Source organism: Mus musculus, chromosome 3 (genome assembly GCF_000001635.26).
Source record: "Mus musculus strain C57BL/6J chromosome 3, GRCm38.p6 C57BL/6J".
Classification (NCBI taxonomy): domain Eukaryota; kingdom Metazoa; phylum Chordata; class Mammalia; order Rodentia; family Muridae; genus Mus; species Mus musculus.
The window spans coordinates 141,916,579-141,942,346 of NC_000069.6; the positions used below are offsets into that span (position 1 = coordinate 141,916,579).

At 39.4% G+C, this 25,768-nt stretch overlaps 1 protein-coding gene across 10 annotated transcripts in view; it reads right to left on the minus strand.

Annotated features, from left to right (window-relative positions):
* The window catches only part of Bmpr1b (bone morphogenetic protein receptor, type 1B), a 332,451-nt gene that overhangs the window by 79,444 nt on the left and 227,239 nt on the right, over nucleotides 1–25,768 (minus strand). For 2 of the 10 annotated variants that reach the window (NM_001277218.1, NM_001277220.1), the window contains exon 1: nucleotides 14,821–15,010. The exons of 7 other annotated variants lie outside the window; for them this stretch is intronic. The gene's annotated coding sequence lies outside the window, so the exon portion shown is untranslated. Of the gene's footprint in view, nucleotides 1–14,648; nucleotides 15,011–25,768 lie in introns of those variants that run through there. One more of the 10 variants, NM_001355043.1, reaches the window with a different exon arrangement.

Sequence of the window (25,768 nt, forward strand, 5' to 3'; positions counted from 1 at the left end):
AACAGATCATGTGTTCTTGATACATAATAAATAAGATGGTCAGAGTAATGAAAATATCTAAAATGCAAATCATATCTGGGAAGAATTTACACACTAAAATGACCTTAGGAATGCCCTTAGCCATTTTCTAAAATTACTACTATATCTTGAGGTTTAAAAGCACTACTAGATCTGAAAAAAAAAAAACCCACAGAGTTGTTTACATTTAATAAACAAAACAGCACACAAATTAAAATACCTTAAATTAATAACCAATAAAAATTACTCCCTTGAAACTTCCAAATTCCTATATAGTCATACAAATATCATTTAGTCAAAAGACTCTTAATCTCTATAGTAAGCCCCCTGGGGCATTCTATAGTGGCTCACCAATGTTCCCTGAATTCTCACTGCTTCTGGGAATTCATCTCTGTACCTGACACTGAGATTCCAGAAATGGGTAGAGGCAGGTGCTTCTCAAATTTTACTGCATGCCAAAATCACCTACCAGCCTATTGCAAATGCATTTCTGAGCGTTTTGAGTCTCAACAGATGTGGGTTAGGACAGCAGAATTTCTTTTGTCAGCTCCACAAGTTTCCATGTACTGCTGAATGTGGGAAATGACTTAAGAAGTCTGGTCTTTTCCCTATCTGGCATTGGCATTTCCAGTTCCCTTCACCACACAAACCCCAGCTCCTCGACCTCTCACTGCTTAGCCTAGCTGTGGTTCCTTCATTCTAGCTACTGTATGTAGGTGCTGTAGTTAGGAGGCGTGCCCTTTCCTCTATGTGCACTGTGCAGGATATGGACAGAATGTAAACTACATTTCTGTGTCTGAGCGCAGCTGCACGTGTATTACAGCTCATAGTGAGACCACTCCCATGCTTGATATGAAATCTCTGACATACAAACTTGAAAGCCCAAGGTTGATTTCCATCCCTATTCAAGGCCATGGCCCTGAATGAGGAAAAGATCAAAATAATATCCTAGAAAAATATGTTTTTGTTATGACTGTGAGATCCTCCTATTGCAGATGGGCATGTCATTGTGGATGAGTACTCTGCTATGTGTAGGAAATTAAATTCATCTCCATCACCACCAGAAAAAAAAAAAGGACACTCATTTAAGAGTGAGCCTTTCTTCTGAGAACTGTTTCAATGTGTGTGGGAAGAAGCCATGTTGAAGGATGAAGGGCAAGTTAACAGGAGCAGACTCTCAGTTACACACAGCAGCTGTCCAGTGAGATACTGTTTCCTTGACCTGAGCCAAAAAAGGACAATTGCAGGTGAACCACTCTGCTATGTTAGCAAAGGAAAAAGAGCCCAACTTGAACCAAGTCTAACATAATTTGATCATAAATGATTTTTATTGTAAATAAAAATAATAAAGTGGCAATCTACCTCACTAAAGTTCATGTTTTAAATATGGAATAGTGTCATTGACATAATGAAAAGCAAACAATAGTCAAGGTATGAACCCTAATTTGGTGTTTTAATTATAGACAGTAGTTGCTAGAACCAAGTCTTCAATAAATAGAAAGAAAAAAGAAGAAAATCCATGTGTTCTAGCTGACATACACAACTGATTTCATTACTGATCCTATTCTAGTATGTAAAATTATACAAATGTGTAATAAAGCAAACCCTGTAATTATTTAATCTGCTCGTGACTTGATGGATATTTGGGTTGTCTACAGTTCATAGTTATTTTGAATAATGTCATGGTAAACATTCAAGTGCATGTCTGAACATACATTCTTCTTCAGCAAACTATTTGATCACTTATTAATTATAGTTTTTTATTAAAATAGTAATACATAGTAGATATAAAAGCAGTATCACACTGCAGTTTTGACTTGAAAGTCTATAATAAATAACAATGCTGATCATCCCTTTGTTTCACTATGTAAATGTCTGTTTAGATAAATATAAATGTCTGTTTAGATACTTGTCAAATTTTGCACAGGATAATTCCTTATTGTTTGTTTTCTTCATTTTACTAGAATAAATGTCTATTATGCAATATGCAATATTTGAGTTTCTTTCTTTCTTTCTTTTTTTTTTTTTTTTTTTTTTTTTTTTTTTGCTAATTCTGTAGACTATATTTTCCCTTCTTGGTGATATGCTCTGAAGCACAGAAACTAATTTTAATTGATGAATTCCATTTGTTAATTCTTATTGTTGCTTGTACTTTTAAATGCCATGTCTTAGGATTCCTTCCTTGGCCTATGACTGACTATTCTACACAATTTCAATATCTGTGAATTGTTGGTCACTATTCAAACTTAGAAGAAAATTTACAACTAACAGCAGCTAGGAGTTTCTGTTTCTTCCTAAGTTGCCAAACCTTGGTAATTCCAAACTTTTCATTCCTTTGTCACATGGCTTACTGGAGCTTGGTATTTCCTATTACTTGAGCTGATAATTCTCTTATTTATCTGCTTGTCATATCTACATCCTCCTCCTGTGGATAGCATGTTCATTATTTTTGATTTTTATATCATTCAGCTTTCCATTTCTGTCTTTTTAAAGACATAGACAGCTGACAATAACTCTGCTCCATAAACCATGCAGCCCATTTTCCAAGAGTATGGTCTACCCACTTTTTTGTGGTTTTCTTCCCTGAAGTATTAAGTTTGCCATTGTAAGATTCTAAAAGTTTATGCTTTACATTTTTGAAGCTTCTTGTAAATTGAAACCATATAAATATTTTCCCTTAGCAGATATTTACAGGGTAGATAACAAAACCAACACAGGAGTCAGACAATCTTAATCTAGGTACTGCCTTATATTAACTTTCTGACCCAATGTATAACTTAACGCCTTTGAGCCTGCTTCATGATTTATACAATGAGATAATTAAGCACCAATGCTTTATCCTAAGCCATAATCAAATTATGTTAATTTTTAAAGCTATATAAGACAAAATTAGCATGTTATTCCATCTCAAAATGAAGTATTGTCAGCTTTCTTTATGCCTATCATCTAAAAATGGCAAACACTGTCATATTAAAAAAATACTGACATGTGTATCTTTAAGTTACAAAAATACCAATAGTGACAGTTTTTTTCTGTTACATTACTAATATTTAATAAACCCATAAGCATGCTTTAATGATTCATTTAAACACAAAAATAAGAAAACAATCTGCAGACTAAAAAGTAAGGCATTATAGAACTTCTAGGGCATAATTTTGCCCATGTGTCTTATAAAACAAAAACAGATGCTATGGCATCTTCAGTGGCCCTTTAAAACCCTTTCTGGAGCAGATGTAAGAATCAAAACAAGCCACAGACAAAGGGCAAGTGTTCTCATTCAGCTTTCAAAAGCAACGTGTACGCTTATGCTCATTGGATAAATAATCAGTGGCGGGGTGGAAAAGTAAGATATGAACTACAGCAACTTCACCTACTAAAGCCAGCAGATCAGCTTCCTCCAAACCCTCTGCCTCAGCTGCCCAATGCTATAAAACCCAGTGTGCAAATTTATAGGGACACTCTACAAGCGATGTCCAGCAATGGAAAGGAACAATGACTGCATAATTTTAGCATTAAGAAATGAATCTGTAGAGGTGTTAAAGCTCACTCTGCAGGAGTAAAGCCAGAGATCAGATGTCTTCTTTGCAGGCTGAGCAATTTGAGATACTTTTCAAGTTACCTCATGAGATAAGTATTTCAAGAAGAAAAGGAAAAGCTGCTCTATTCTTCCAGGTGGTGTGCAATTTCTTGTTCCCCTAAAACTTAAATGTAGTCCTAGGTTGTTGGGTTTTTTTTCCCTTATTGTAAATAAACAATCATAAAAGTGCCTTGCCATGAACACAAATGCTTTTAATAAAGTAGAATATGACAGAATAAAGGAAAAAGGCAAGACCAAAGTCCCTAGCTTTGTTTCATTCAGGCATTCAAATAAATGCTCTGAGGTGGCAATGGTTTTTTTGTTGTTGTTGTTTGGTTGGTTGGTTGGTTGGTTTTGGGGTTATTTTTGTTTTGTTTTTGCAACTTGTTGCTATATGTGCATGTAGCAAACACCTGCTTTGGATTTCTTTCTTTTAAAAAATATTTTTGATTACTTTGGAATTTTACATCATGAACCCCTATTATACTTACTTCACAGTCTTCCCAGGTCTGTCCCCCTCCCCTTGTAACCTCTTCCCAACAAGAAGAAAGAGGAAGAGGTAAAAGAGCAAGAGGAGGAGGAGGAGGAAAAGGAAGGAGGAGGAGGAGGAGGAGGACAACGAGGAGGAGGAAGAGGAGGAGGAGGTCCAACTTGTGTTACCCATATATACACCGGAGTATGCCCAATATCCAGACGCTTTAAAGAAAACTGAGTCCTTCATCATCTCTGACAGAAGCCCTCTGTTTGTGGAGAGCTGCAGTTCAGCATCTTTATTACAGTTTATGAGCATTCCCTGCTATGGTTTCTGTCTAGGCTGTTCCTCAGTTCTGTTCTGCTTCAGCCATAGTCCTTGACTAAATGTGTAAATTCTAAAAGGCTAGCAATAACATTGATATTCCAACTTCTGGTCTACCTCTAAGACCAGCAGTGAGACTTTTAAAGTCACCAAAACCACGAATACCACTTGCCTCTACCAAAGCCTAGGAAATAGAAGCAGCTTATGAAAAGTTTACAAGACTCTTTCAAGTATGCACATAGGTACCTCTAACATACCTTCCTACTAGGATTGTTTTAGGATGTGTGGCTGTTTTACACACATAATTGCCCTTTATTTTCTGTTAAATCAAACCCTTCACTCCATCATCCCACACACAAACTACTTCCGTTCTTACTTGAAAGGAAATTCCTTTCAAGGTTCACAGTACATTAGAGACAGCTGCATTGCTCAGCTTCCTGCAGAAACTTCACAAAGCTGCAGATGTGGTTCGAGCATGACCTGGATCACAGAATGAGACAATCCACGGCATTCACCGCCCCTTCTCTTCTCTCTTTGAATTTGATATATATAGTCTATGTCTGTTTGAGTACAACAAGGGCTGTAGGCATGGGTCCTGAGGGAACAGAATCTCCCCTAAATGCCCGAATGCTAATTTACAAAACAAGATAAGGTTAAAGACAGCACATTTGCAGTTAATTATATTTTAACAAAATTCACTACCTCTATTAGCTTCAAAGAGACAAATCTCACATCCACACACACGTACTCCTTGGGTGTGTTTCCATATTTCCTTGGAACTCAGAAGTGTTTGTCTGGAAAACTCAACTCTTGACTCAGAAAGAGCAAAACAATACTAAAGTAAGGTAGTAAGAATCCTGGCATAGAACTTTTCCAGTAGAAGAGAGTTATGACTTGGTTTCTTCCCAGAACAGTTCTCTACACTGCTAGACAGTGACAAACACATAAATTAGTTTCATTGGGAACATATTTAATGTGACTAGGTGTGAGCACAGAGCTAGAGGCTGTCAACAACATAGCACTTTCTGAAGGTAGTTCATGGGGCTTTGTAAACTTGGGAGTAAGTTTACAAACAGGTGTTTAATCATTATCAGCAGACAAAATCTAATTTTGTATATTTACATATGTGTATATTTCTTTACGCATATATACATGCATCTATGACTTTACACACACATATGTATTATGTGTGCGTGTGTGTGTGTGTGTGTGTGTAAATCATTATCATCCAATTTGTACTACCTATATACACACTGAAGCATGATCAAACTCACAGTTGCCAAAGAAAACTGAGTCTTTCCCCACCCCAGCTGGAAGCCAACAGTTATGAAGTACAACATTTCAGCATCCTTATGAGAGTTCTCTACTATGGATTTCTAACTAGGCTCTTACTTATTTGTGTTCTGGCTCAGCCATAGTTCCAAACACACTCACTCTGTCTCTGTCTCTGTCTCTGTCTCTGTCTCTGTCTCTGTCTCTCTCACTCTCACTCTCTCTCTGTCTCTGTCTCTGTCTCTGTCTGTCTGTCTGTCTGTCTCTCTCTCTCTCTCTCTCTCTCTCTCTCTCTCTCTGTGTGTGTGTGTGTGTGTGTGTGTGTGTGTGTGTGTGTGGCGGGGAGGGGGGGAGAAATCTAGAATACCCATTTGATTTCACTATTTCAGAAAAATACCTCAAATCATAATGAATTGCTTCAAAGAAACTAAAGCTTGCTACTTACACTTTCTACATCATTGTGGATATTTCTATGATTTGTGAACAGCTGTTTTTACCAAATAATGGGTCATTCTTATGTTTTACAAACAAACAAAGAAAACAAAACAAAACAACACAACACAAAACAAAAATACTGAAACCTGGGTACATAAGCTACTTTTCAAATAAATTATTTTTTATTAGTCATTAAAATGACTATTCCTTTTAAATACATGTAAACAAAACAGTTACTTGTCTTGGGAAGTAGGGGACCTAGAGATTGTGTCTGAATGAAAAAATGAACAAAACCTTCTGATTCATGACAGTGTGTATACACACCCCCTGAAAGGCGTTATTACATTGTTAGCTCTCAGATGTTTGCTTCATAGATGTGGGATGGAGTGTTGGCATCTATATATTAATGGTCTGTGGTGGTTTTGAGGCAAGAAATACATAAGCCTGCTGGGAAAGCCCAGACTCTGTGCACCTAGAGTTAGTCAGCTGGCTGTCCATGGCTCTGCCCTGATTCGCTCCTCACAGGCAGTATAGCAAGCCTTGGCCAGGAAACAATGAAAGAAGACAAGCACAGGTGTTTAGTGGCCCTGCTCTAACCTCTTTTAATATACATACATACATACATACATACATACATATACATACATACATACATACATATATATATATATATATATATATATATATATATATATATATACATATATATATGTATATATATGTGCATGCACACACACACACTCGCAAACACACACTGGGATTTATATATGTAAAAAACTGTAAACTGTGTTCATGGTTCCTGTAGAAACACAGAACCACCTGAGAAAACCTTCACCTCCCTCTTGTCAGGACAAAAGAGGCAAAAAAAAATCACCTGCTTCTGCACTCAGGGCTCCTCTGCCACTTTGCACAACGCTGCCACAGAGTGAACACATTGGCCAGCTGCTGTATTATTGTTGGCAAGTACCAAAATTTGCTTAAAACCTTTACAAATGAAATCCAGCTGCTTGAGCTCAATCCCAGATGTCTTCAACAATGTGTGGCTTTGATAGATTAAATTGAGCATAAGAAAGAGATGAAATATATGAAAATCTAATTTGCAAGATGTTTGTCATTAAGTCTATTTTTAAAAAACACAGAAAATTACATTTTTCACTGGGAAGGCTAAGTAGTATAGATTAACAACATACATAATTGCAAGTAAATTGCTTGTGCTAGAAATCAACTGCTTGATGTATACGCATAAAATCCAAGCCAAAAACCATTGAAGGAATGTGATATATCTGTGAAGAAATCATGTATGTGATTTATGCTCTTACTCCTTCACATCCAGGCCTCATAACATGTTTTCACTCAGGAAATTAAGTAGAAAACATTTACTGATATTGTCTGATTTCAATAAGCTCCAGCAATCCTAGAAAAACACAGGCATGAGAAACACGTGTATGGATATGTAGAGTTCACTGAACAAAGACTGTGATGTTAAAGGGAATTATGTTAGAAACCTCAACAAAATGCCGTCTGCCTTTCTTCTGTGACTGTCACACTGAAGGTCCTCTCAGGCTGCTCTCCAGGTCACTCTGATCACTTGATTTGAATAGCAAACTTATATACAGAGTCACTCAAATATTCCTACAAAGATCTACCAAAACATCCCCTAATGTTTTAATGTTCAATAGAGTATGTTACACATAACATAAAACGTCAACATTGAGGGCTTTTTCTCTTTTTCAAAATGGACACATAATACTGTCACGTTGTAGTGGATTAATAATCTTGACAAATTAAACTCTAACCAAGGTAAATATGCTGTTGAGAATTGGCCCACAGAAAAAATGACTAATCATTAAATTGAAACATAGCCACAAATCAGCAAGTTTTTATCCTTTAGACCTGATGAAAGTATTTATTTGAAATGTTATCTATTTTTTTTCATTTTATATAAAAAGGTAATCTGGTAGAGAGAGGCCAAAGGTTATTACTAGAGAGAATATAATGTTCTTATATTATTCAATTTTATAATTGAACAGTTCTATGAACACAAAGGTAATTTCTTGAGTTTGCAAAATCTTTTCTTTCTTTATATTTGAAAGTCAACAGAAATAGAAATGAATGTATCTAATTCTGTCATGCTTTGTTGTCCCACTGTGGGTAATGGTCCTTACTGACCCTCTCACATTGTTGAGGTTCCATGGTTAACTATAGGATAGTCTAAGTTATGATTTCAGCATACATAAAACTTGCACTTAAATTAAAAAATACAAGATAGTTATGGATATATTGTGTGGGTCAAGTACTGGAGAGGAGAAATCAATTTGTACAAGAGCCATTTCAGCACATATTTAACACATAATACTACACTTAATAAGCGTATTAGATACATGTGTTAATTTTCAACTGAATTAGAAAGGATATGAGAAGGAGTTTCATCACACTCAAATGAGGTATGTGCAAGGCCGGCTTCAAACTCAAAGGCTGTTCAGGAATTATGAATGCCAAGTACATAACATGTTTCATGAGATGTCAGGTGTGTAACTAGTACCAAGAAGTGAACTTTAGATTTAGACAATGTGACATAGCCACTGTTTCTTTTTTTCTTTTTATTAGATATTTTCTTTATTTACATTTCAAATTTTATCCCCTTTCTCCAAAAATCCTCTATCCCCCTCCCCACTCCCCCTGCTTCCCAACCCACCCACTCCCGCTTCCTCGCCCTGGCATTCACCTATACTGGTAGCCACTGTTTCTTACAGTCACCTTTATGCCATGTTCATGCATTATTCTTCCTACCACCTCAGCATCTAGAATTGCCTATTTAAAAAGAAGAAGAAGAACAACAACAACAACAAAATGAACACACTACACTTCTGTTAAGATAATCGTGTAAAAACCAATGAATTGTGGTAGCATTAATTATGGTAGTTACCATGTCTTGATAATTGAGTTCAAGTAAGAATTAATGATATTTAAGAATATATCTAATAATCACTATTTAGAAGGTAACAGCAATTCATCATAAACCAGAGGGATCTGGGGATATTGATAGTGCTCTAAGTGCCAACTGCACTTACAGAAAACATTTTTTGTCATGCTGGAGATAGCACTAAGGCCTAGAGCTGCTAAGCATGAGACCTCCCACTAAGCTTTAGCCTATGCCCTAAAGGGCTCTGAGTCTAACTTAAAAGGGATGCTTCCTTCACAACTGCATCTGCCCACAGTGCCAGTTACTGCCAGCACATCTTGGGATTGGCTGAATAAACATTTGAGCTGGTTCATTCAACTATTTTAAGGTCAGTAGCTAAACAAACTCTCTCTGCAGAGGTTAAGAATAACAGACAATGAAATATTTATCAGTTAACTCTGCAGATCTGCAGATCCAAGTCACAAATAACTACATAAACAAGCAATCAAACACTGCTTGCAATACCAGTATCTCTCAACAATGTAGGCCACACGAGAAGGGAGGATGCCCAGTAGGACAGATGCCTCTACACACCACGAAGACGCTATACACTCAGGAGACACCTAGGGACCCACAACACAGCTTTTCTTTTGAGATGTAAGCTTCCACCAAGGGAGTAGAGTATGGAATGATAAATCATATGTACTATAAAGGAAAATGAGAACCGACTGTGAGGAATGATATCAAGGGACTCATTTAATTTAGAATATTAGAAATGTTCAACTTAATGACATCTAAACAAATATGGATAGCCAGAGCAGAAAATGGAGAGAGTTCCAGGTCATGGAAGCGGTATATCAGAAATGCCTCAGGAAGGAAAGGGGTTGGATTTTCAGTATGTAGGGAACAGGTAGGCAAAGCAAGTCTACGTGTCTGATGCCAGGGAAAACAGCTGCAGTGTGTGAGATGAAGTGTGGGCCTCTGGTCTCCCTGCAGACCTGTGAGCTCCCCTTTCTTCTTTGCCTTGTCTACATTCAACTTTCCTTCTGTTCTTTATAATCAAACATCAACACCAACGATTGGGGGGTGAGTGTGAGTGTGTGTGTGTGTATACATGTTTTTAAGTGGGCATGTGGGTGCAGATGTATGTACATGTGTCTGTTTACATGCCGAAGGCAGAGGTCAATCTCAGGGTTTCCCATGGGCACCATCTACTCTGTCTTTTGAGACAGGTATGTCACTGTCCTGGAACTCAGTAGACTAGGATGGTTAGCCAGAAAGCCCTGTGACCTATCTCTCCCTTCCTCTCCCATGCTGTGATCACAAAACTGTTCCACCATGTTCAGCTTTCCACATGGGTTCTGGGGCTGTGACCTGTTCAGAACCTCCAGCCCACTCAGCAAGCCCTTGACCTTGTAAACCATCCCTCCAGCCCAATAACGCAATGTTATATGGAGAGTTAAGAATGGGACTGAATATAGTATCTGCATAAAATTAATTCTTTCTAAACCACACCTTTTTCATAGTTAATAGACTCGTGGAGGAGTTTAAGACATATATAGAGCCTTTACGCCATGCCATACTAAGAGCTATACTTAGTACAGAGTCATGAAATAACTTTATGTTTAATAATATGAGTTTTTCAAAGGGAAAAACCTATTAAGTTTGCAAAGTCACTACTTAGGGATGCAAACAATAGGTGATTAAGAGTTTACCTGGACTTCAGAGGAAGAAATTCAGACCAATGGGAAATTAAGACAATCTTCATATAGTTAGCTATTGTCGCTGTTATTTATGGAAGACTTGTTCAAGTTCTTGTATGAATTTTTAAAATAAATATTTATTTAAGAAATGGGGGGAAAGTATCTTCACAGACTCATGCCTGAAGAGTTCTCAATAAATACAAAGATTTTTAAAATGACACTTTGTACTTCCAGGCTTACAGAGGACAGGAATGAAGTAGATGCTACTCTGATGTGCCTAATAATATTAGTCTCCCAAAGGACTTCACATCATTGTAATTAAAAATGTAAGATTATGCATGCCAGACATGCATACACGTATAAGGCAAGCATGATTATCAGGACATTTTAAAGCCTGTCGCTTCTCCCGAAAAGATGGAACTAAATACTTAGAATCTACATCTAGTAGATGCTAAGCAATCTACGCTGTAGAGTCTAAGTTGCAAACTCTACTTTGGTCCCTCTCCTCCCAGGTAAATTACCACACAGATCAAGTTACTTCCATCTGGGATGCTCACCACAACTTGCAGTTACTGCCGATTAATAGCCAAAGATTAATCTCTGGAAATGCCGCATAATAGCTCCAGTGGAGAACGCTTTAAACACGCGTATGCATTCGACAGCTGTGTCGGTCTAACAGCTCAGATTTTGCACTATATTTTGCCATATGGTAACAAGGATCATTTTTCACTTAAAAATATTACCAAAACTAGGTGCTCAACAGTACTGGAGCCTGGCTAGAGACCACATGTGCACCACTACCTTCTAGTCTTCCCACTATTAGACTTTCAATTTCCCCCAATTTTGCTTAAATGTTTCATAAAAGATTTTTCAGACTATGCACCAGTGTCAAGAAGGTCAGATATAAATATTTTACACTAGGAAAACTGCATAATATTGCCTGGCAGTGAAGAAACAGGATGTAAAATCTGGGTTATATAAAGTTATAGGGACCCTGGAGACCAAGATCTATTTTTGCTCATTGGGTTTGGGAATATTTTGCATTTAGGGGAAAAAAAAGCAATTCCTACTTCCTATCTTGCCTCTATCCATTCTTAGCTTGATCTCACTGATATAGCAACACACCATGGTTATATAGGCAGAAACTGTTAGGATTCTTTTAGTTCCATTATACAGGACTCTGAATGAAAATTTTACCTGGCTAAATATTAAAATGTGAGCCCAGTCCTCATGAGGTACTGTGATTTTTTTTTCCCTCCATGAGTGAAGATAACAACAATCCATGGTTAGTTTTTAGGTCAGCAAATTTAACCCACTTCTAACATCACTTAAGTCCCTTCAGCATAACTTTTAGAGAGGCAGAAATCAAAACTCTCTTTTAATACTGTTTATACACTGCCTCGTGCCTTAGAGTGTGGATAGTTCCCTAGTACGTTTTGACAACAAAGGTCAAGGTGTATGTGTGTATCTCCCACTCTGAATCTCTTTGAAGAATGAATGAACACTATAGATTTTCTCCATTAAGGATCATATTTTCACTGCTAGGAAGGCAAACACCACATTAAAGGACCTTCTGGCCTTCAAAAACTTCACTTCTGAGACAGTCACAGTGTCCCAATGTAAAAGCAGTGGAATTCAAAATCTCCACTAAGATCTATCCTTGCTTCACATTTTCTAAGCCCATGTCTGTCTAGGGAAATGCTTAAGATTTAGGTGGTGGAAACATTTAAGCTGGTCAGTTGTCCTACACACAGGCCGCCCACCCACCACTGTCCCAAGTGAAAAAGGGCCCTCCTTTTGCTCACTCTGATGTCACATGATCAGCAGCACTGTGGGTAGACCAGCAAGGCTGTACACGACTTTTCCTTATTCATGCTCTTCACGTATCACTTGTTATTATTTGTAAACAACTGTTTAAGTCAGGACGTCAGATCTCTGCATATTTCCCTTCCATTGCTGGCTTCAGAGCAAGAACCACTTTGCCCATATGTGCTAACATCAGTCTGTCTAAGAGAATGCCTTTATCATCAAACCACTGCAGAATTCCTATAAAGCATGTGAGCTGTCAATAACTATTGAAATTTGGCAGTCAATGTTTGGTAGCTCAATGGTTCAATTCATAGCCCTCTTTGCAATCTGTATTCATCAAGACAAAACCATTAGTAAATGAAGCTTATTTTATACAATGTTATTAACAGAAATTCCATCCTAAGAAGTTAATGTTCGATGATGACTAATCAGGAAACATCAGTCGGTTTGGCATGTAACCCACACCAGGACTCTTCACAGTTCAGCCTCTATCCATTTCCAACTTCTTAACTTCTGATTCTTGTATGAACTAATTACCGATGATGAAATTGGCAATTATAAAACTTCTGGTACTATTACACATCATTACTCTAAATCATTATAGGTGCTCATTCAATAATTAAATCAATCTTGTGGAAAATATAATCATTACCTCCACTTTACAGTAGAGAAAATTGAGATATCAGAGTTAGCTATTTTGAGTAGGCATACCTAGGCTGTGGCAGAGCTAAGATTTGAAACCAGGCATGCTACACACTGGGTCCTCAATTACTGTGCTAAAATGAGTAGAAGCACAAACACACATGCCCACAGATAGATGCTTATACACATTCAAATATGCACACTTGGAAAACACACATGCAGAAAGGCACCTCACGGGCACATGCACACACGTGCAGGCAAGAAAGAACCCTGGACAGGGAAGACTGTCTGACTGGGAGGGTAGCAATGATCTTCTCTGGGATTCTATCTCCCTGTACATGAGCATTTTTATACATTAAGTTCTATTCTGAACATTAGTTTATACTTCATGAATTCTGTCTACATTACAGGGTCTCTGCTTTTATTGGCAATATTTGATACCATATTCAGGTAAATATGAAAAGAAAATGAAAAATTAGCTTTAGGCTGGGAATATTCTTCTTTATAATAGGGAAATAAGAATTCTGCCTCCCAGGCATTATGCTCAGAGCTTTCCAAAATCGTTCTAAACAGTGTGTTTCCTTACAATTTCATGTTCTCCTCTAGGAGATACCAGATTATAACAGCTCCTGTAGAATGAGCTAGCCAACTAGGTAGATACATACCTAATATGTCTTTATAGCAATGACTGTTTTGACATATATAATCCAATCATTTTATTTCAGAGTATTTTTCCTTAAAGCCAAGTCATAAAGTGTTTTAACACACATGAAAACTTGGAGATTTTAAAAGTAGTAATCCTGTACACGCCTACTAAAGATGCAAGAAAATTGATATGAGAAACTTTAATCATAGACAGTATAGCTAAATTCGTCCTACAAAGGGCAGTCTAATGAGTAGTAAAGTTGAACTTCAAATGCATTTCAGTCTCCTTCCCAGTGCCTTTATCTTCTGGTTTAATTTTACAAAGCCAGTGTCTCCTTATTTCCAGCATCATAAATCCATCACTTCACTCATTACCACAAGAAATATCTCATATTCATCAAGTTGCCTCCCTTCTACCTTAAAAAATGTAGCTTATCCACTCTTGAAATTATTACTCTTTTATCTGAACAATTAAACTATTTTACAAATTACTATATTTTAGTCACCTTGATGTAAGCATCAAACCACAGCTTTGAAATGCAGAAAAAACATTTCACCCATTCACAAACTCTTAACTACTGAAATTGTAAAGTCACACATTTGCTTAATGTATCCACACAAAAGTCACCCTGGCCAACAAAGATAACTAACAAACGTTACAGATTCTAATAGGATTCAAAGTATATTGGTCAAAACAAAGTTTATGAACTTTGTTAAGATCTTGACTTCTTTACATAACAGACTTTCATTTTGCTGAGATTTAAAGTTTCAAACGGGACTGAAATTAACTCTTGATAGGAAAAAAAAAACGGAGAAATTTTAAATCACTTTACAATTCTCATAAATTACCTAGAGTTGTGCCACAGAGAGAAAGCAGAAAAATACCCAGAGCAGTTGGAGGATGGAGAAGGGGGTAGGAAGTTTTAGCCACTTAACTTCTGCCCTTCCGTGTGATAAAAGCCCCGGAATCTCACATGAACTCGGCCCCTATCAGCACCGTGGTGTGTGCCACAGATCTTACCCTCCTGTGTAAAAGCAGAAGAATGCTCAAGGAACTGAGAAGCTGAGCCTCTGGTTCCGGGAGCCAGCCCACTGCAGGAGAGCAGCCGCTGTGACCAGCTGGCTTTGCCTGCAGCTTCTTGCCTGGCCTCCTCTACAGAAGCTAGGATTTCCCTGCGAGCCTGAGAGGAGACCCAGAGACAAGGCTATTTACACACTGGTTTTGTCATCACGGTCTTTCAGCATCACCTCCTGGAGAGGGCAACAAAGGCAGAAAGGACCCCTCCCGATTGTTTTCTAAAGAAAGGAGTTTGACCTAGACGCCCACACAGGGCCAGTGTACCATAGGCTCCACCCTGCCTCCGCAGCACCCAAGTCTCCTGTCTCCCAGCAGCACAGCCTGAGAGACCATACCAGCGGTTTGCTGTCAGAAAACAGTTTACTTCTCCTGCCAGACTTTTTTTTTTTTTTTTTTTGCCTAAGAATTGAATTGTCACTTTTGGGAAAAAAAAAAAAAAAAAAAAAAAAAAACAAGAACAAGGAGAACTAACGGTGTTCTTGTCTTGGATGAAATCACAAAGATCATTGAACACATCCAAGATTCACTTTCCCTGGGCATTCTCACACTGCATCAACATTTAAATAACAGAGCAAATCACCAGCTCCAACCCACAGATAGGTTGGAGTCCCATACTGAAAATATTTTGCCAATGCTGAAAGACACCACACTCTAGACTCCCTACCTAATTGTCAATTTTTTTCTAAATAACTATAGTTTCATTGCCTGTACAGAAAATAAAAAAATGCTTTCAATATTACCAAGCTTACATACAAAAAAAATCTGTTAAATCTTTCATTTTAACTGCAGAACATTATACTTTATAAATATTCATTTTTCCAGGAGACTGAACAAACTCTTCCCACAGAGCAGTTCTTTGAAAAAACTGAGACCCATGTTTTCTTTTATTCTGAGATTACCAAGCTGTATAAAGGAATTGTCAGTGCCTAGGGAGACTACAGTGTTAGTTTAGGTAGGTATAGCAGAGTGCTTCCTAAACTTCATCACTTTACCTGAGCAAGATGTTTGAGAAGGGCTGGGGGCTGGCTCAGTTGGGGGAAGAGTGACTGCTGTGTGCATAAGAAGACCTGAGTTCAAATCTCCCCAACTCAAGGAAGAGCAAGGTGTGGTCACAGGTACCACCTGTAGTCCAGCAATGTAGGCAGAGGTAGGGCAAAGAGATCAGATTCCTGGAGCTCTCTGGTCCAGCAAGCCGACAGAATTCCAGATCAGTGAGAACGAATCCTACTAAAGGGAGAAGGTGAGGGGTGACAGAGGCAGCGGACATCATCCTCCAGCCTCCGCACACACAAAAGATCTATGACAGTGGATGCGTTTCATCCAGTTGGCTTAACATGTCACCACAATGCATTTATTTGATATTTAATAAAAAAGGGTTTTAGGACAAAAACTCTGCCATCTTCCCCATCCCTTCCTGAGAACTAATGACTTGCTGGAAGAGGGGTGTCATTTTCTCTCTTTATGTGGCTATTGGATGACTAGGTGGGAATAAGGGAGTTGTGGGAGAAGGAGGGGGTGCTGGAGGGCAATAGGGAATGAAAAGAATCGTGACATAGCACATGTATGTAGAATAGACATGCAAATTAATAGAGGCAATCAGGAAACAGGGAGAAAGCAGACAAAAAGAAATCAAACATGGAATGAGTTCAGACCTTCTCCGCTGGGCTCAGAGCCACACTGCCTTGTGAGTCCGCTGCCAGTTTGGAGTTTAGCCTAAGCTTTGGGCAATGACTGAATGGCTGAAATGTGGGACAGCTCCACTGTCACATGCCCCCAAAAGGGCAAAGAGGACTTCTTCAGAGCATAAACAGTTCTTTCTCACACTTCCCCAGAATCCCACTTTTGAGTTAAAACATTCTGACACATGCAGCTATTTCTGATTTTTTTTTTTTTTTTGACCAGACACTAGCAGGAGTAGGTACCCTTACAAAGCACTTCAACACCACAGGAAAACAAGATCTATGATAACAAATGAAGGCGGACAGCAAAGCATTTAAAGACACTCCCCGCCCCCAAATGGCATTCATAGACAGGTCACGGGTTAGAGCATGAGGTAGGGTGGACTGAAGATCAGTGAGCTAGGTCCCGATGGGTGAACAGATTGCATGTAGCAGAAGAGGAGCGGCAGAGGGAGAAATCAAAGGAGCAGGGCTGAAGTTAAGAATAATATTTCATTTGTGAAGCAGCCTGGGGACCAGCCTTCCGGGAACAGGCAGCTCCTATTCAAAGGGATTGGAGGAAAAACCAGACTGAGTGGAACCAGAGTGTGCAGAACTCTGAATACAGGTTACAAAGTTGAGTCTATATAGTAAAGGCTATTGAGCAATTGACTGGACTGATGAATACAGTATCAATGTTAGAATTCTGGATGGCAAATAGCCTCAATTCCTAACTATGTGAGGAGAAATTATTAGATTTAAAATGTGAAGTTTCTACTTGATCAAGATCTTGCTAACGTGGATTTTACTTTGAAATATCACACACACATACACACACTGCACAGGCCCATTGACTTCTACACTGTTACATGGGTTGTGTGCCAACGACAAGGATGTTCTCTAAAATACATAGTCAGGTCCAAGATTACTGGACTCAAAGAAAAATCTAGTGAAATATCCATGCTTATTAACAAATCAGGCTCAGCAAAACCTCCAGACTTTTTTTTTTTTTTTGTATAATTTAACCTGTTCTCCCTAGCGTATATCATTTCCCCAGGGTTCACATTTTAGATTCCAAAGTCCAATCTAATTAAGCCTTTTCTCCACCAGGCTCTTCATGGCTGAACCCTGGTGCACTCTCTTCTCTCATGGTGGTGCTGACAGCCACTGGGCAGCGTGCAGTTGGTGACTGCTTTACACAGTTCCTTATGAAGCTGTCAAAGCTAACTGCCTTTTTTTTTTCACATTTACTTTAGCTTTAAAAAAGCTAAAAATCTTTTAAAGGTCCTTATCTATAAGAAATAGCAGAAAGAGAAGAGCCATGGTTTACGTCTTAGGTGTTCTTCGGTTTCTACTGAGCGTCTTTACTCTGCAGTCTAATTACACACCAATGTTTTGATAAATGCTGCAGAGGGGAAAGTTTTCTTTTTCCTTTTTTTTTTTTTTTTAATGTCTCATTTTGCCACCGGGCATCTCAGAGAAGGTCAAGAAGAAGTTTGTGAACAGCACTGTCAACATGAGGGTTTGCCGTCCTGCACCTCTGCAGGAGTCTGGTGCAGACTGGGAAGTTGTAAACATCCTGCATCCTTGCAGAATCATAGAGTGTGACTGGGTTACCTGTACAGCACAGAGCTTAGACACTCAGCCACGGTGAACAGGCAGCTCGGCTGGGCTGTCATGACTGTGACGTGCAGTGAGCAAGTGAATTAGTGCATTCTGCGGTCCATCGTGAGTGCAGGCAGACATCAGAGAGGGGGCTGACAGCTCTTGAAAATTATTCTCCTGCCTGCTGACATGAGAACCTTCACTCCCCTTGTTTAAAAGGACAGGACACAAAGTTGCACGGGCCACACTGTTCCTGTGACAAGTGATGCTATCATTTAAACAACAGGTTTTAAAATAATTCCAATTATATCTGGAGAGGGATCTCTTTGAATATAATTATTTTGGCTGAATTCATCACATATTCATATATTTAAAGCAGAAGAATATTTCTAAACTGAGATTACCTTGTTACCAATGTCAATTTCCGATTTATTTTCATCTGGAAATTCCATCTTCCTGATTTTTACATTGATGATATAATGTGTTATCTCAGACTTTGCTGGGGACTTGTGTGTGTGTGTGTGTGTGTGTGTGTGTGTGTGTGTGTCCGCATGTATGTTGGGGGAGATAAGTCTGTGTTAGTGACTCTACTATGAGAAGCAAAAATAGGTAATATCTGCCTTCAGGAAAGAGCTTGCCTTTTCCTACAGTGGGAGGGGAAGACACAGACAATGACTACCCAGAATTTAGTGGGGCCTGAGGATGGGTGTCGTCATAAGAGAGAGGCTTTATAGCAACTTGGTCCCCAGGGACTGCGAGGTTTGCAGCTTGCCTGCACTACTGCAGAAGCATGAGGCCCTGAGTTCAGATGCCCAGCCTGGCACACTAGCAGGCATCTGGAACTTCAAGCTGGGGGAAGGGAAGACAGAGATGGCTGAAATCTAAACTTCAATGACGGGCAGAAATAAAGGGAGACACCTGATGTTCATCTCTATATGCAGGAGCACGCATGCATGCATGCACACCCACACTCACACATAAAAATACCTAAATGAATGAATGCACACACAGAGAGGGGAGGGGCACACACAGGTATACACACACAGAGACACACATTCACATATATGGTAAAATTAAAAATTAAAATAAACCTAGACCTTGAAGGAATTTCCAGTGTAAGGAACCCTTGTACAGAGAAAACAAGACATCACATACAATTATGAATAGATGTTGGGAGTCATGTTTGAAAGAGATGTGAGAAATTGGGTGTGCCCAAAGATCCAGAGATTTGGGGTAGGGAGCAGCAACCAGGAGGCTGGAAAGGAAATTAGAAGCCAGGAAGGGTCTAGTCTCCTGAACAGAAGCTTTGCTTTCATCCTCTGTGTTTGGAAAAGAATGCTTCCATACTCATAGGCACACTCTCCATTTTTCTGTTGCACAAACAGAAAGCAAGTACTACATCTTTTAGCTTATAGTTTGAAGCAAACTACAAAAGATTTGGAAATAATATAAATAATTTTGTCTTCTGTACCTATAAGGATGCAACATCTTTCATTATTCTTAAAAAGGACTATAATGTCCGTGCTGCTGTAATTATTATCTGAACATCTCTACTCATGATGCTTGCAATATGATTTACGTAAGTATCAGTTCCAGTGCACAGGCCTGTTAGGATGACACAATGTTCCATCTTCCTTTTAGAAGTTCCAACATTTTTGATCCCTATCATTCCATGGAGTTTTGAACTACAGTATTTTTTAAGCTCGTACATGTGTTGCCTGCAGGACAGTGCTGATAACCCATGACACTATTCTGGGTTTTAAATAAACACTTAATTCACGTTTAAGAAGGAACTATTAATATTCTATATCATGAGAGCAAAGTGGAAAGCAAGTCAGGGAACAAAAACATTTTCCCTGCCTTTGGAGTCAGGAAAGACCACATCTTCGGCTGTTTCTCAGGCCTCCTGCCTCCCTGGCCTGTCCTAATTTGCAGCATTCCACACCACTAGACACTAACAACCCAGAGCTGCCTTCAGCTGCTCAATGAAAGACCGTCACATCATGACAAACACACAATCCCTTCCTCCTCCCAAGAGGGACACGTTATTCTGAGCACGTCTTCGCTGGGCTTTCATTGCGCTGCCAAGGTCCCCCTGAGTGGGAAGGGGTAAAAAGGGAGAGTAAAGATCCCACCACTTGTCTCAGCGGAGCAGGCAATGATTTGTGCCCTTATATGCAGGATCTGACTGTCAGTGCCGATCTGCTTTCAGGCCGCGATTACATGTGATAAGGGCTGACCTTCTTTTACGTATTCACACATTATGAACTCACGGCGAGCAGGCAGGACACAAAAGTCCTTCAGATGTTCTGGGCATCAATCAAATTCCCAGCAAGGAGCCTGGAAACTTTTCTTCCATTTACTCAGGGAGGGGAAGGAGGACAAGGCGGGCTTAATAAAGTTTAAAGCTACGCCACACTACGTTTGGGAAGACCATTGTTATTAAAAGGGCACTGTTTAAAATAATTCTCTGTAGTTACCACTGGCAACACAAAAACTTCTCACACAAATATAAACAACTAGACTTTGTTCCTTCTTCAAAAAAATCTCAAACCTTTTACTATAAACCAAGTCTTAACAGCCTTAGCAGAGGGCTCCCCCACCCAAAAAAGATATTTACTAAGGATGGATTTCAAAAAACTAAATAGGTAAATTTTCTTTTTTTGGTAAATTTTCATGTAAAACAACTATAAATAAAACTTATCTGAGACATTCACAGAGGTAACAGAGAAAACCACACGTATAGGAAACACTTTGAACATCTTAATATAAGCTGGACCAGCAGTCCCTGGTCTGAGTTGTTTTACGTTTAACATACACACTGCTTTTTAATATACAAGGACTCTAGTAGATATCATATATTCTGACACAGGCTGCAATGTTGTTCTTCTACCATTATATTTCACACACACATACAGAGAGAATGAGAGAACAAGAGAGAGAGAGAATGAGGGAGAGAGAGAACGAGAGAGAGAGAGAAAGAGAGAGAGAGAACAGGAGAGAGAGAAAACAAGAAAGAAAGAATAAGAGGGAGAGAACACATAAACATGATTTAAGGTAAATTTTGAAAAGAAAAAATGAGCCCCAGACTGTGTGATATAATGGCATAATATACAGAAACTGGAAGTGAATAATTCTATGAGCAGCAGCACAAGCAAACATATCAAAGCAAGATGCTTCAAAAAGTCATTGTTATAATGCTATATCAAATCAATGGTCACTTACCTAGAGAACATTGACTACTTCTTGAGAACCATGGTATGAATATGCATGGACTATGCATCTCTCTCCTCCCCCCATCCCCCATTCTCCTTCTCTCTCTCTCTCTCTCTCTCTCTCTCTCTCTCTCTCTCTCTCTCTCTCTCTCTGTGTGTGTGTGTGTGTCTGTGTGTCTGTGTGTCTGTGTGTCTGTGTCTCTGTGTCTCTGTCTTTGTCTACACACACATACTCAAGGGTTTAACCATCCACGTGAGATGGGCAAATCAATGGGCATTTGAAAAATGGGAAGAAAATTAAAAGCAGCTGAGACAATTAAACTACATAATACAATCAACTGAACAATTATTAAGGAAACCATACAGAAGAAACAGACTGACGTCAGAAGGTTTCCACTATGCACAATCCACACACAGGCATTTAATCTAGCCTTTCTTACTCTATGAACAGAGTATAATGGCAAATCTGCACCCTGATCATCTGCAATCAAGTGAGAGATAATATCTGAAATTATTCTGACAATCACTTAGGGGAAAACAATCATCTACCACATATGAAGGGGAAATTGAATGGAAGGAATGAATCTTGATAAGAGCATGGAGGCAAAGAACCCAGGGAAAGCAAGTTTACAACTTCCCAGTGAATGTAGTGCAAAGGAGAACATTGGTGTGGTGGCTGTGGTGTGTGCTTTATGGAGAGCCTTTGTAGGCCCCATATTGTACCCTTAATATACTTCCACATCTGGTCCTCACCCTGTGTGGCAGGTGATCACACTTCCATATACAGATGAGACCACTATGAGCAAATAGATATGGTCTGTAAATGAGTTATGGATAATAGATTAGGACACCTATGCTTCATAGGTGGGAATCACTATGCCTTATTCTGTACAAATATTTGAGGCAGACCTAGTCCCTTTGGTAGCTGGAAACCTCAGATCCTCTTAGAGGTTGGTGAGATCCCAGAATGAAGCATACCAGGCAGAGCTAGAGAAGAGGATGGCTAGATAGTTGTATGAATGGCGAGAAGGTTGACACCCACGCCCCTGGAATCCACGGTGATGAAACAACAGGTCAGGTGGGTCAGATTCATTCAGAGTTGGAATTCCTCCAGACAGCATGTGAATCACTTATAAGAATAATTGTAATAAAGTACTGACATTATCTTAACTAGGTGATGTGTTCTATAAACATTCTTGACCACCTCCTCTGTAACTGTCCAATCAACCACAGTTGTCAAAGGAGATTGAGGTGCCTTGTGATTGAGAGGACTTGCTTTTCTCCCCCTTGAGCGCATCTGTGTGATGAGAGACAGGAAGTCAGCACTGGAGGCTTGGGGGAAGAAACAAGGCGGAGTCTCCAGAAGCAGGGAAGCGGCGCTTTCTCTCGTTTAGGAGACAGCATTCTGAACATGTACTTTGCTTCACTTAGAGAGAACTGACTCGTAATGACTGTGTGCTGTTGTCTATCTGCCTGTCTGTTTCAAAAGCATAAGACGTATTGTAACTTTCTGTACCTTGGCACCTGAACTCTGGAACAGGCTCACTCGGGCAACCCCAAGTCCCTGTGTCAAATTGCCTTTTTAGAAGCTCTCTTTTAAAGGGTTTCCAAGGCCCCTGTCTTCCTTACAAAACTTGTGCCACAGCATCCTTGGACAGAAATTCACAGTCTCTACAAGACAAACTGATAACACCTTCCCATGTTTCCCATGCTCGTCAGTGACAAAGAAGATGAGCCGAGTCCCATCTGGTCTCTTAGGACCACCATCTTTCCCTCAACCTCCAGTCAGATATGCGAGAGACTCATGGAACCCAATGTGCCCCAAAGAAGAAAGCTAAAAGAAAATGTAAATGGGTATGACATTATTAAAAGAATTACATTTTCTCTTCTTCATTCCTGCAATTGCCTCCTAGTGGGCTTTGAGAAGGAGCATTCAGCACACTAGTATGGTACCGTGCTTGATTAACCATCTCAAGGGAGGTGCCCAAGTTATCTATACATATACCATAGGAAGTTATCACCTAGAAAATCTGGTTTCTACAATTTGAAATGTATCTAAACATAAGAAGTTTGTAAGGTAAAATTGAAGACATTACTAATGATTAAATTTTGGTCTTGTTTAGCATGTACTATTCTTTCTATAGATTACCTTGACTATGTATTATTAAATATTGAAATACACGAGTTATACATTTATTAGTAGACTTGGCCTAAAACAGTCTTCAAAAATTAATGCTAAGAAAAATACAAGGGTTTGAGAAAGCCAATTTTTATTGAAAATTACGTTGAAACGCTACATATAAACATGCTCTCATGTAAAGGCAACAATGATGTCATAATTCTGGTTTAGATTTACAACATGCTAAATTTCTTAATATTCCCACAGTTGATTGTCTATATTAAACTACTTTCCTCATGGCAGATGGCTGACAGCTAAATGATGCCTGAAAACATATGGTGTCTATCTCTTTAGCAGGTGTGCATGTGCGTGCCGTGCTGCCACACCCCCTCCCTTAGCTCCCTTTCACCTGTCTCCTGATTCAAAGCACAGCTTTATACAACTCTGAATTGTTGTCTGTATAAAAAGTGACTGTTCTCGATAACCTCATTAATGCCTTTCTACCAAAATCCACACAAGAGTTTAGAAGTTTTAGAAAATTGAGGTTTGGTGTGGTATTTACCAAGCAAGGTTGTGTTTTGTTCTTGTTTTTGTTTTGTTGTATAAATTTTATTCCACCACTGAATAATACAATAGAGGGGGAAATTAGACTTTGACCTTCATAGAACTAAGTAAGCACTGACCTGAGATACAGAACTCCATTCTGTCAGGTGCATTACAGTAGCATCAGAAGATACCCAATATGCACAAAATGGTAGAAGCAAAATGTTGATAGTAGAGAACTAAGGGAAAGGAATGGTGATAATGACATCAGATACAACTAGGGATATGCTGACACAAAATCCAATCTCTAGTAGTCCTGGGGGAAGACCAGAAGCTGAGCTCCCACCCCTGTCTCATAAGCACCCTTGCTACACAGCCATTATCAAATCAGCTCACTCCATCTTTCATTGTGGCCAGCACGCCTTGTGGCTAAGACTGCAAAGGCCAGCTCCCGGCCGGGCAGGGAAACCGTAGACAGGCAGTGAGTTAGCCTAAGGATTCTGCCAAGGGAAACATTCAAACTCAGTTTTAACCAAAATGAGGAAAGCCTGTATTTATCCAGATGATTTCAGGCCTAGTAAGACAGCCACATGATCTAACCCATCACCATCACTTCCCCTCAGAGGCCTCTCAGAGGTTTGTGGTGGAGATTCCTCAAAGTACAACAGCAAGTCTCATTAGCACCTCCACCAGGATGTCTAAAGGATCAAGCTGAGGGAGGAAGTTCCACAGGGCGAGCTGCTTTCCAATCACTTGTTACAAAGCAGCTCCTTTTCACTGGAGTGCAGTGCGGGGAGCAGAAACTGACAACTGGGCAAAACTGTGCTTTGCTCCATGGACTTAGACCCTGGCCATGCTTCCTACTGCACTTATATCAAAGAGATGTCTTTGTATTGATCTCCACCCTATCACATTCTGGGAAGAGCAGGGGGGGAATGAACTTGAAGCCTTTCTGAATTGTGTATTGACATTATCTTCATGTGGAGCTACAGGAACTATCAGAGAGCTACCATCCAGCCACAACTTACTCTGAGACCCCGAGGAGTACCCTGGATGCTGCCACATTCCTGTTAGACTCTCACTTCATTCTCTTTCAGCAACTGTATCCCTCATGTTCTAGCTCACAGCTCTGTGATGCCTCGGCCCTCAGTTGAAAACTCTGCTTCCAGCTCCTATAGCTTTCTTCTCATCTCAGACAAGTCTTGGCTTCAATATGGCCTTCTCAATAATGCCTACCTTTCTACTGCCACGGATCATTCCAAACATACTCTAACCAAACATCAAACCTGATTTGCTGTCCTTTTCCAGAGCATAAAGTATCTTCTAACCATTACATAATTTATTACGATTTTTTTTTATTGTTTGCAATACATCTCCTTGCAACCTCAGTGGATGAGAAGGAAGACAACAGCACTCATCCCTGTCCATTGTGCTACCTGCTGTTATATAAGCACCAGACACGGTAACACAGACAGTGTTAGAAAGGTCTCTGGCATTCTTTATCAAGTCCCAGGCCTTTCTGCCAGTGATTAATCATAGCTCACTTTTCCTCCCAAGCTCCTACTTATCCTCGAGCTTCTTCACTTACTCGTCTAATAAATTACCTCTTAATAAGATCAAGAAATCATGTTTTCTGACGTTCATCCTTTTCAAACCAGTTGATGCTGGGCACGGTCTCTACTTCCCTCTTCAAGAGACTCAGTCATTTGAATGTAAACTGAACAACTTTCATGAGCTAGGCATTCCCCCAG